The following is an 11,396-nucleotide window of genomic DNA, read 5'->3' on the forward strand; positions in this document are numbered from 1 at the left end:
CTGCCCGGCTCACCTTATTTTTTGAGACAGTCTCTCACTTAATCCAGAGCTTGTCAGTTTGACTCTATTGGATGGACAGTGAGCTGATGGGCTCAGCCTGTCTCTGCCAGACACCCTCAAGTTACACACCCAAGTTTTTATATGTGTGGTGGAAATCTGAACTCAGGTCCTCCCTACCAAACTATCTTCTCAGTTCCTATTTTTGTGTAATTTGCACACACACATACACACACATACATGCACATGCATGCACACACATCATGTACACACAGGCACATGCACATACATGCACACACATGCACACACGTGCATGCACACATATATGATCATACAGTACATGTACATACATGCATGCACATATACATGGAGCATGGGCAGAATGAGCAACCTCAAGGTCTGTGAGTTGGGAGGAGAGTGCCAAGTTGTGGCCGCCACAGACTTTTCAGACCCTGCTGGCCAATGAGAGCCTATTGGTACCCTCCCAGCAACTCTTATGTGAGCTGAGCAGGTACTTCGGGAGGCCTGCTGATAAGAGAGGCAGTGAGGAGGCCCTTCTGTTCTTATTCTGAGCTTTCAAACCCAGTCAGCCTGAAGGCTAATTTCCAGCAGCTTCCAGCCGTTCAGCTCCATTTGTTGTGCCTGACTCCGTGAAAGCTTTTGCTATCGATCCCGGGCTCGATTCACGGTTCCCCCCCTCCCCTCCCCCGGTCCCCTTCTCCAGCAGATTTTGGTCCAGCAATTAGGTATCAGCGGGGACAGTGTGGGGTGGCCACGGCTGCCTTTCAATTACCATCACAGTAAATACAGCTCCATCTCTACCACCGTGTCCCCGCTGCCCTCAGAGGAAGAGAGAGCGGTGGAGCTGACTCTTCTGTTCTACTTGACACTTGCTACTCCAGCGGATGGATGGATCGATGCCTCCCTCCGTCATCCCCAAGGGTTCCCCCAGGGCCACCTGGCCTTTCTAATTGGCTCTGGGGATGGCTGGCCAGGGAAAGGTGTGAGTGTAAATGCCTATGTAAGGGAAGACGAAGAGGAGGACCCTGTCTGAGGGATGAGGAGCCTCCTTCTGCAGGGACTAGGGTGTAGAATCTTTTGTCTTGGAGCAGCCAAGTTCACAAACAATGGTCTGTGACTCTTTTCAAATGAAAGTTGCCACCAAAGGGAGGGCGAGAGAGATGGTCCAGCACCTGAGAGTGCTCACTGCTCACTCAGAGGACTGATAGGAATTTTGGTTCTCAGCATCCTCATGATGGCTCCCAGATCCAGGGGACCTGGTGCTCTTTTCTGGCCTCCTCAGGCTACACGCATGCCCATACATAGACATTCATACTTAAAGAAAATAGATCTCTCCAGATCTATTTTCTGTTTCTCTGCCACCAAGCAGAGAGACACAGTGTGAGGGGGCAGAGATGTGTCCACACCCACGGGGAAGGCACGCCATTGCTGCTACCTTGATGAACAGTGTAAGCCTCCCCTTTGTATGATATCTGGGTGCCTGTCTCTTTAGCACACCTTCAAGTACCTGATCATCTTTTAGAGGCACATGGATGGGATGGAGCTCTAAGTGTGGCTTTCATAGTCAGGAAAATCCTGATGCAAACTCCCCGCTTCATTTCACTGGGAGCAGTGACCTTGGGCAGGGCATGTGACTTCACTGAGCCATCTGCAATGCAAAGACACCTTGCAGCTTATCTCGTGGACCAAGAGGGGAGCCTTAGAGGAGCAGGGAGCTCGAATCCTGGCTGATGGCGGTTTGACTGATGGCAGCGGTGACGGTGAAGGGGGTAAAGCATCCAGTACTGTGGCAGGCGTTTGGTTGTTGGTTATTTCCCTATGGCTAATCTATTGACGTTATTATTTTATTTCCACAACGGCTTAGATAAGGGAGTCCAGCACTCAGTAGCTGCTCATTAAATATTGAACACCCGAGCAAAGGAGTGCAGGCAGAAAATTGCACCTTCAAGACAGCAAAGCAGGAAGATGAGAACTGCCTGGAGGGCTGAAGCCCACTCTCTGTCTGGACCCTGCTGGCTGGCTGGCTGGACTCCACTGCCTCTGACAGCCTCAGGCTCCACAGAGCTCTCTCTGTGTAGACAACGATGAGAGGAGATCATACTCTTTTAGGAAAGCATTTCCAAACAAGGTCTCGAGTCAGGAAGGGGCTGGCCAGGTCTGGCCACAGAAATGGCCTCTTAGCTGACTAAATCCACCGCCTATACCCAGGCTAAGCCAGGTCTTGGCTGGATGATCTTGAAACTGGGTAAAGGCCATGCCAACATGCTATGAGGCTTTTGTATGTGGATGACGCGCTTTCTCAGCTGTGGATACAAGCCTCTCACTCCTCTAGGGCCTGTGGTTGGGCAGGAGTTTTCAGAGTCTCATGATGGCAACATCAGACTACACGGGCTCCCCAGAGCTGCTTAAGAAAACAACAGAAAGCCGGGCGGTGGTGGCACACGCCTTTAATCCCAGCACTTGGGAGGCAGAGGCAGGCAGATTTCTGAGTTCGAGGCCAGCCTGGTCTACAGAGTAAGTTCCAGGACAGCCAGAGCTATATAGAGAAACCCTGTCTGGAAAGAAGGAAAACAATAGAAAGCCCCCAAATCACCAGGGCTGAATGGGGAGCCAGTGTGGGCCGCTTTCCTAAGAGGAAAGCAGGGAACCTGGAAATATGGAAGGTGGGGACCAGGCAGGAACAGGCAAGTTCTCATGAGGACTGCTGTGCCCAGTAGGGTCCTGGGTCTAGAGATCCTGGCTGACTTTGGGGTACCTTCACCAGGATGGTGAAACGCAACAAGTCCTGTGTGCTGGACGCTAAGTGCAAAGGTGAAAATCCAGTCTGCTGCTGCTGAGAGCAGCCTGGGGGAGGAGGGATGAGCAGCTTGGTTCGCTCCGCACGCAGCACCTACACTGTTTCCTTCCCTCAGATCCTCCCTCCGTCCGCTCTGTGCTCCCCCCAGGCTCTCCCTGGGTTGGGAAGACAGGAGACTCCTTTAATGAGGAGGGCGTGCTGTCTGCTTGGTAGGCTAAGGTTTGAAGAGTGACTTCAGAGTCCATCCAAGGTCACACCTTCAGGGACTGAGTGTGGCAGAGCAGTGTCCTTCAACTGGATGAGATCACTGTTCTATGGAATCAGAGAGAGCTGCGGAGACACCTGTTGGACCCTCTCTGCTGACTTAATGTCCTCTCAAGGGCTCCCTCCTAACGAGAGGGGCTGGGGACACTTCAGTGGCCCACCTGCCACTGAGCTGGTTGTTCTGAGGGTGTGGCCATGGGGGGTAGCTGCCTGGAGCACCCCCACTCCTGTGAGGAACCCCACATAAGTTTATGACTCATCAGACAGGTTTCGGGTGGGGTCTTTCTTTGGTGGGTGGGTATCCTCTCTCTCTAGGGTGGGTAGACATTTCTTAGAGTGTCCCCAGAAAAAGTCACATGATGCTGACGTCTCAAACTGCTTCCCCAGGAAGATCTGCTGGTCTGTCGAGCGTTTCACTGAAGCTGCATCTTTGAGGCCACTTTAAACTGAATGAAGCCAGGCTCACAAGCTGGGAGCCTGTTCTCTGACTCTCTGCTGGGGCAGCCACTACAAGCTTGTTCAGCTGTGAGCCCGGAGGTATCCTCTGTGCCTGGTAAGTCAGAGGGGATGCTGGCAGAAGCAGGATGCCAAGTCTGTCCACAGGAGGTCTGGAGCCGGCTCTATTCTGGGATGAGATGGGCTCCCCAGCTGTTCCTTTCCAGTGCAGGTGACATTACGCGAGCTCTCTAATCGGGAATATTAGCTACTTTGTTTAGTATCCAGCCTGTGGCTGACTCTGTAGTCTTTCACCTGAAGCAGCAGTAGCAACCCTAGGAAAGGTTTTTGAAATCAAAATGTAATTGCCTACTGAATCAGGTAAGATTGCGTCCGGGTGCAGGGACAGAAACTCAACAAACAGGGCTATTTTTTGCATTGAGCATGGAGTCAAGAATTAAGCAGTTCAGGTGTGGCAGGAAGGAGCTGCCAGGAGGGCATGCTCTTTCTGTCTTTTCTGCCCTCCCATTCTGGGCATGCGACTTTCATCTTCTTGAGCACAAGATGGCTGCTGCACTGCTACACATTGCGTCAACATCCAAGGCCAGAAGAAGCAGGAGTGTAGGGCGGGTATGGTTGCTAATCCGACTGGATCTGGACTCAACTAAGAGGCAGCCTTCCGGGAGGGCCTGAGAAGCTATTTCCTGAAAGGGAATCTGGTCAGGGGAAGATGCTGAGGCTTGGTCCAGTGAGGCATCCAGGCTGTTGGGCCTCTGGTGTGTAACTAACCATTGCTGGACTGTCTATAGTCCCCTTGTAACATCCATCCATTCTGTGCGTTCTGTTTCACTATACACACCTCAAAGGCTCCAGTGCCTCAGGTCCACAGCGGGCTGTGATGGAGGCTGGACTCCGGCTGGTCTGAAAGACAACGAAAAGAATGGACCGGGAGTGAAAAGGGAGCGTCCTCCTCCCTCACCCCGCAGGACTGCAAAGTGTGACTCTTAGTTAACACCTGGTGTCGGAGGCCTTTAGGGAAAACTGTTTTCAGAAAATATTCCGATGAGCGGAAGATGAGACACAGAGAGCATGACGGGTCTGTGAAGGCAAGATATGCTGAACTACCAGCCTGGGTGAGCATAAGCCTGTGAAGGTGTGGAGAGTGGAAGCAGGGCGGGGAGGGAGAGCCAGAGGGAGGGAGGGGAAGATGGGGAGGAGGCAAACTACGAGGGGGAGGGGGAAGTAAGGAAGACTTACTTCCATTGATGCCTGGGCAGGCTTTTTGTTGCTTTTGTTTTTCCGAGACAAGCTTTCTCTGTGTAATAGCCCTGGTTGTCCTGAAGCTCACTTCGTAGACCAGGGCTGGCCTTGAACTCACAAAGATCTGCCTGCCTCTGCCTCCCAAGTGCTGGGATTAAAGGCATATGCCACCACCGCCCTGAGGCTGAGCAAACTTTTAAGAGCAGGGAATGATGGGGCTGGAGAGATGGCTCAGCAGCTCAGAGCATTTGCTGCTCTTACAGAGGATCTGAGTTCGGTTCCTAGCCCCTGGGCCTGACAGCTCGCAATCCCTTATAACTCCAGTTCCAGGAGTTCCATCACCCTCTGGCCTCTGCAGGTGCCCACGCTCTCGAGCGGAGGACACACACACGCGCGCACACACACACACACACACACACACCCCTCCCTAGACCTTTGACCTATTCTGTTATTTCAATGAATATGTGTAAGCCTTTTGGGAGGCTCTGGCTGGGGGGAAGAAATGGTTCAGAGGGGGAGATGGAGTCAGGTGGAGGGATGAGGAGGGAGAGAGGCTGAGGAGGTGGCTCAGCTTGGTAAATGAAGACTGTGTAAGTATGGGCACTTATGCTTGATTCCTAGCCCTGCATAAAAAGCCCAGCGTGGTGGTGCACACCTGAAATCTCAGTGTGGGGTAAGGCAGAGGCAGGTGGATCCCTGCTTTCTTGATGACTGTCAGGTTCAGAAAAAGATTGTCTCAAAAACAGAAGGGTGCAATGCCCGAGGAACAGCACAGGAAGTTGGAGTCTGGCCTCTACACGGACACCTGTCAATTCTCATGTTCATGAACACGCAGGCACATTCCTCCCACACAAGTATGGCCTGCTCAGTGACTAGGAGTTGGCAGCAATCTTGGGGAGGGCACAGGCCTCTGAAGAACAGGATGGGGTGTATCAGCCACCCAGTGCTGCGTAACAACCATCCCCAAACACAGAAGTTAAAACATCTATTCTGCAGCTGTTGGGCTGGGCTCTTTTGCCTGCAGTTTGGAAGTGACATTGGCTGTCATTGACAAAGTTAGGAAGGAGCAACGGACAGTTTCGCTCTCAAGGCGGGCACTGGTTGTTTTTCTTTTTCTCTTTGCCCAGAAGGATTATGAAGTCACTCTGAATTCCCGGAACATCGGACCCAAACAGAAGAACAAAAACAAATTCTGGAGCCAAATATAAATGCGTTTTTAATTACCCGCACGGCTGCTCCCTCCCATTAGTGTGGGAAATGAAGGGTTGAGCATTTAGCACTTACAGTGATAATCCCAGCACAAAACTTCCAGAGCAGCCCATTGATCCCCATGTCCGATGGATATGAGCCTGCTTCAAGTGGCTTGGGTAAGACCGGAGGAGGCTTCTTCACTGTTTTGGATGGAATGAATGGCTCGGGGCCAGAGGACGACAGGCTGGGACCGGTTGCCTGGGTGCTTTCTGTGTTATGGGATAAGATGGGGATTGTGAGGCAGCTGGGGAAGCCCTGGATTTGGAGTCAAGCACATCCGGTGGATTCCCAACTTGACTACTTCCTCACTGGGCAACCCAGATTAAAGCTCTTTGCCTCTCTGGGCTTTTGTTTCTGCGGTAGCAAAGTGGGGTGATTGAGGGGTGTAGTATGGGCCTGGCTGTTTTATTGTGGCTCTTGTTCTACCCTCTGCCCCTTCTCCCTCCTCCTCTCTTCCCTCCCTTCTCCCTCCTCCTCTCCCTCCTCCTCCACCCTTTTCTTTTCCCTCTCCCTCCTCCTCCCTACCCCTCCCTCCTCCTCTTCCCTATAACAATGATTTTGTCCATTACAAGCCCTAGGTGTCTGGGTAATAGACACATTTAATCTTCTTGCTTTGCCAACTAGGAAGCTCAAACACAGCAAGCAGCCCAAGCCACGCAAACCGCACAGAGCCGGCATCTGTGATGTGAGAAAGCATTTTGTTCTCATCCTTGCCTTCGCTACATCCCCGTTCCCTCTCCGTTCTACTCGTCGTCTCTGGTTACACATTTGAAACTTGCCTCGAGCTTCCCTGTGTATGCAGTGGAACAAGACGGGGGATATAAAAACACGTCAAAAGAATCAATAGAACCAGAGTCTGGGGATGGATTTAAAAATAGAATGTTCCATATGGCTCTGTGGAGGGAGCAGACGTTGTGAGATTCTGCTAGGTGGTGTGTCATGTAAGGGCCGTTGACCCCTGGTTTTACTGCCCGCAGACTTTAGATTCTGGTCCTGGTTTCAGCTAACTGGCCAGACTTAGAGGGCATGCCGGGAAGGCTGCCTCAAGGATATACACTGGATGGGCCTTATGGAGGCAGGCCAAGTGTTCTGGAGCCTGGCAGCCGGGACCTGTCTGGTGGGTTGTATGACCTCTGCTTTCCTCCTTAGCTTCAGAAGGCTTGACAGAGGTGAGACCCCCACTTTCATCTGGGGCTGCCACCAGGGGTGACCCTTTGAGAGGCATTCTGTACACTCCGCTGCCAATCAACGGCATGAGGACAGAGCTACCCAGGCACTCACCTGCCAGGGAACTGCCTTGGTGAACAGAGGCCAGGCTGGGCAGCCCTTCTACTCACAGCCATAGCTGGTCCCTGGGAAAGCCCTGGTGTGGGCCTTTGTATGTGCTACCTGGTACTGGGGACATGCCAGCATGTTACAGGGGTCAAGGGCCCAGGGCTTGGAATCTAAGCTGGGTTTTGTCATTTATTATGTCTATGCCCCAAAGCAGGTTCTCTAACTTCCCTGTGCCTCAGTTTCTCTTTTAGGGATGGAATGATGGTTGCAATGACCTTGCTGGGTCCTTTTGAGTCTTGAGGAATTTAAAACATTAGAAAACCATCTGCAGGGAACTTGGAAGGCCACAAGTTTGATCTCCAGAACTCACAAGACAAAGGCTCAGCGCTGGGGGAGCAAAGGCAGGTGGATCCCCCAAGGCTCACTGGCCAGCCAGCCCAGCCTAACTGGTGACACCAGGCCCTCGAGAGAGGCTGTCTCAAACAATAAGAAGACCAAGGTACCTGAGGAATGGCTGAGGTTGTCCTCTGGTCTCCACATGCACATGAACACACATGTACATGTACCTACCTATACATGGAAGTCTACCCCCAAGCCCCACAAAGCATTGGCAGGTGGTCCTAGGCAAGTGCTCCCCATCTGGTATCTCCACCCACCGGCCCTCCTTGACCTCTTCCCAACTGGGGCTGGGTAGGATCCCCCCCTCTAGGCTTCCGTAGCCAATCTTCTAAATTCTCAGCTTCTACTTTTGACCTAGACCTTGCCCCTCCGAGGGGATTCCTCTGAGTTGGGAATGCCTCTGCCACTGTGGTTCAGCCCAGCACTTGGTATGGACAAAGTGCCAGGGAAGGGATAGAGGGTGCCACAGCACAACAGGACACTCAAATGACAGTATTGTCACAAATGAGGGTACCATGGGCTTCATCTGGCCCCAGCCATCTACCCAAAGTGCCCCATAGGTGCAGGCTGTAGAAGCTTCCTCCTCCCTGGAGTGTCTCCCTCACCCCAAAGAGACACAAGCAGAGCCCGTGTTTCCCTGCTGCTACTCCAACAGGAATATATCCAAACCCAATTGTTCCCAGAGATCCCCCAGGCAAGCAAATGGCGGCTGCTGCGCAGAACTCTCGAGGGGCTCTGTGGTGGGACTCCGAGCTCATGTGTGTCCCCTGATTGGGCATCTTTTCTTCTTCTGAGATGTTGGGGGTGGCCAAGACAACAGAGACCCAGGAATCCCTTGATGATTAAAGAGCAGGCATTTGTGAAGCCCTGGCCTCGGTCCTGCGGCAGAAGCAATCGCTGAGAGAGCAGGGGCTGATAGGATTGCTGCAGTTAAAGCTGAATGTTCACGGAGGACTTCCAAAGGGACCGGAGCTCAGCTAATGAGTACTTCTTGCCCTTTCTCTTCTGTACTGAGATCTGACCTGTGTGCTCTGATGCCACTGTGTGAGAACACTGCTGAGCTCAGGGCTCTCGGTGACATTCGTACACCTGTCCCCTCTCCCACTGTGTGTGCGTGTGTGTGCATATGCATATGTGCTTCAGTGGGAGTGTGTGTGCTTGTGTGTGTGCATGGGCGTGTGCTTCTGTGTGTGCATGTTTGTGCATGCATGTGCGTATGTGTGCATGTATGTGTGTGTGCTCAAGTGCACATGTGTGTGCTTGTGTGTGGGCATGTGTGTGCATGGGTGTGCTCATGTTTGTGCATGCATGTGCGTATGTGTGCATATGTGTGTGTGTGCACGAGAGCACATGCATATGTGAAGGCTGGAAGCTGAGGTTGGTTTTCTTCTGTCACTCTCTACTTTGTTCTTGAGAATTTGTCTCACTGTGGACTGGCCATAACGCTTCATCAACCTCCAGGGAGCCACCTCATCCCCACACTGCTTTTTTTTTTTTTAGATAGGTTCTTGCTCTATAATCCGGGCTGGTTATATATTCATGATCCTCCTGCCTTAGTCTTCCCAGTTCTGGGATGGGTGCCCCACACCGAGCTTTCTGTCAAAGTGCTTTCTCTTTGGGTGTCTGCTCCTTTTGCTATTCCACTCCACCCTCCCCAGAAGAACTGGACAGTGGCAGCTGAGGACATTGCCAGATAAATTTAATGAGTACTCACCCGCTGAATGACCAAATGCCCCCTTGCATGTGCAGCCATAGCAGATATTTACAATGCAAGGATGAAAGCGAGGCCCAGAGAGGTCTTAGAAGTGATATGGATGCACAGCTTGGAAACCATGGGTTTCAGAGATAAAGCCAAGGTGGCATTCTATCCCCTCTGCCCTGCTGGCCCAGGGCCTGCTGGTGGGCATAGCACCCAGCAGGCCTTGTAGAACAGTGGTTCTCAACTTTCCGAATGCATCCTTCAATACAGTTCTTCCCATTGGGGTGAGCCCCCTGCCCATTAGATTATTTCATTGCTACTTCATAACTATAATTTTGCTATTGTTATGAATCATAACATAAATATCTGATATTCAGGATATCTGATAGGCGACCCCAAACAGGTTGAGAACCACTGTTATAGGGAGTGGGATAATTCAGCATGTTGACCCTGAGGCTAGAAAGGGGAGGGGTCATAGGCTTAACAACTTTATGGGCTAGGATACATTGGCCCTGAGATCCTCCTACAATCCCATGGGGATCCCTTCTGATGGACACAGCACCGACCACCCTGCAGGCTTGCTCCCAAGCTTGTCTCTGTTTCTTCTGATAGCAGACACTTGCTGCTGTTCAGGCTGGGTGGGTGAGGGGAAGTGGAGAGGTCTTTTGAGAGACTACCCTGAAAAGAAGCCCTGTCCCTTGTTAGCCCCAACATCTGTCTTCCGCTCGGACCCTTGGGCCTAAACTGCAGCCGCTCTCCCATGATCCCTAAATGAAGGTCAATGTGTTGCAGAGAGCTGGGTGTGGTGGTAAACATCAGTACTTGTAAGGTGGGGATGGGAGGGTTGAGAGTTCAAGCCTCAGCCATAAAGTGAATTCTAGGCTAGCAGCGCTACATAAGAACACATCTCAAAGAAAGAAAAAAAAAAACAAACAAACAAAAAAAAAACAAAAGTAAAGACAGACAAAAGACAACTGGGCCCACTTATGCTTCCATGAGCAGTGAGTTAACTCCCAACAATCTCACCTCCGGGCTTCTGAGGAAAAAATAATAACAATAGAAGGTGCTGGGCATAGTGGTGCATGCCTACAATGCCGGAACTCAAGAAGCCAAGACAGGAGGATTTGTACAAGTTCAAGGCCAGCTTGTAGCATAGAAAGTCCCTGTCTCAAAATAAAAAATCAAGCAACAGCAACGACTCCGGACTTCCGATCTTACAGGTCCCTCTCTGGCCATTCTGGTAAGTAGCTGGTGTGATATTGGCCCCCCTGGCATCGATGAGGTGAGAGCTGAGTGGGAGGTTAGGTTGGGGAGAGGACCTCAGGCCCATGGCTGCATGCAGCTTAGTGGAGACAAGAGTTTGAGTTAGTTGACCAAGTTAAAACTCAAGTCAGGAAAAATGGAAGGGACAGTACAAATATGAGGACTTGGGGGATGGGTAGGAAGTCAGTGGCCGAGGGTGGATGTCGATTTCAGAGTTTTCTTAGCTTGTCTCCCAAGCCAGCATCAGCATCAACTGGGTACATGCTGGGATGCAGGGCTCTGCCCCATACCTGCTCAGCAGAAGCCATGAAGAGGTAGTTAGCACATCCCCCAGGGGATGCTGGAGAATGGGCTGTTCGAGGCCTAGGCGGTGGACATGTCCCTCATCACCTAGCCTCTGTGGGGAACAGAAGGGACAGAAGCTCGACCGTTGCCTAGGATTCACGGGAGGAGGATGATGTGGGGAGCCCTCATCTTTGCTTTCTTCTGCTACAAAAGGAGCAGAGCTCCTGGGCTGAGGACAGACTTGAGGCCATGAATGTTGACCCAGCTTTCTAAGAAAGACTAAGAGAAAAGGGCCTGTGTTTGCCTCTGTAGTTATCCACAGAGAGTTGGTGACTCGGGTCAGACCCTGCAGTCTGACAGGATCTTTAATTGGGAACCGTCTCCCTCTTTTCCAGCTGCTGGCTCATATCTTTGGAGAAATGATGAACTGACAGCTACCGCTGGTCCGGC

Source organism: Mastomys coucha, unplaced genomic scaffold, assembly GCF_008632895.1.
Source record: "Mastomys coucha isolate ucsf_1 unplaced genomic scaffold, UCSF_Mcou_1 pScaffold18, whole genome shotgun sequence".
NCBI classification, from domain to species: Eukaryota; Metazoa; Chordata; class Mammalia; order Rodentia; family Muridae; genus Mastomys; species Mastomys coucha.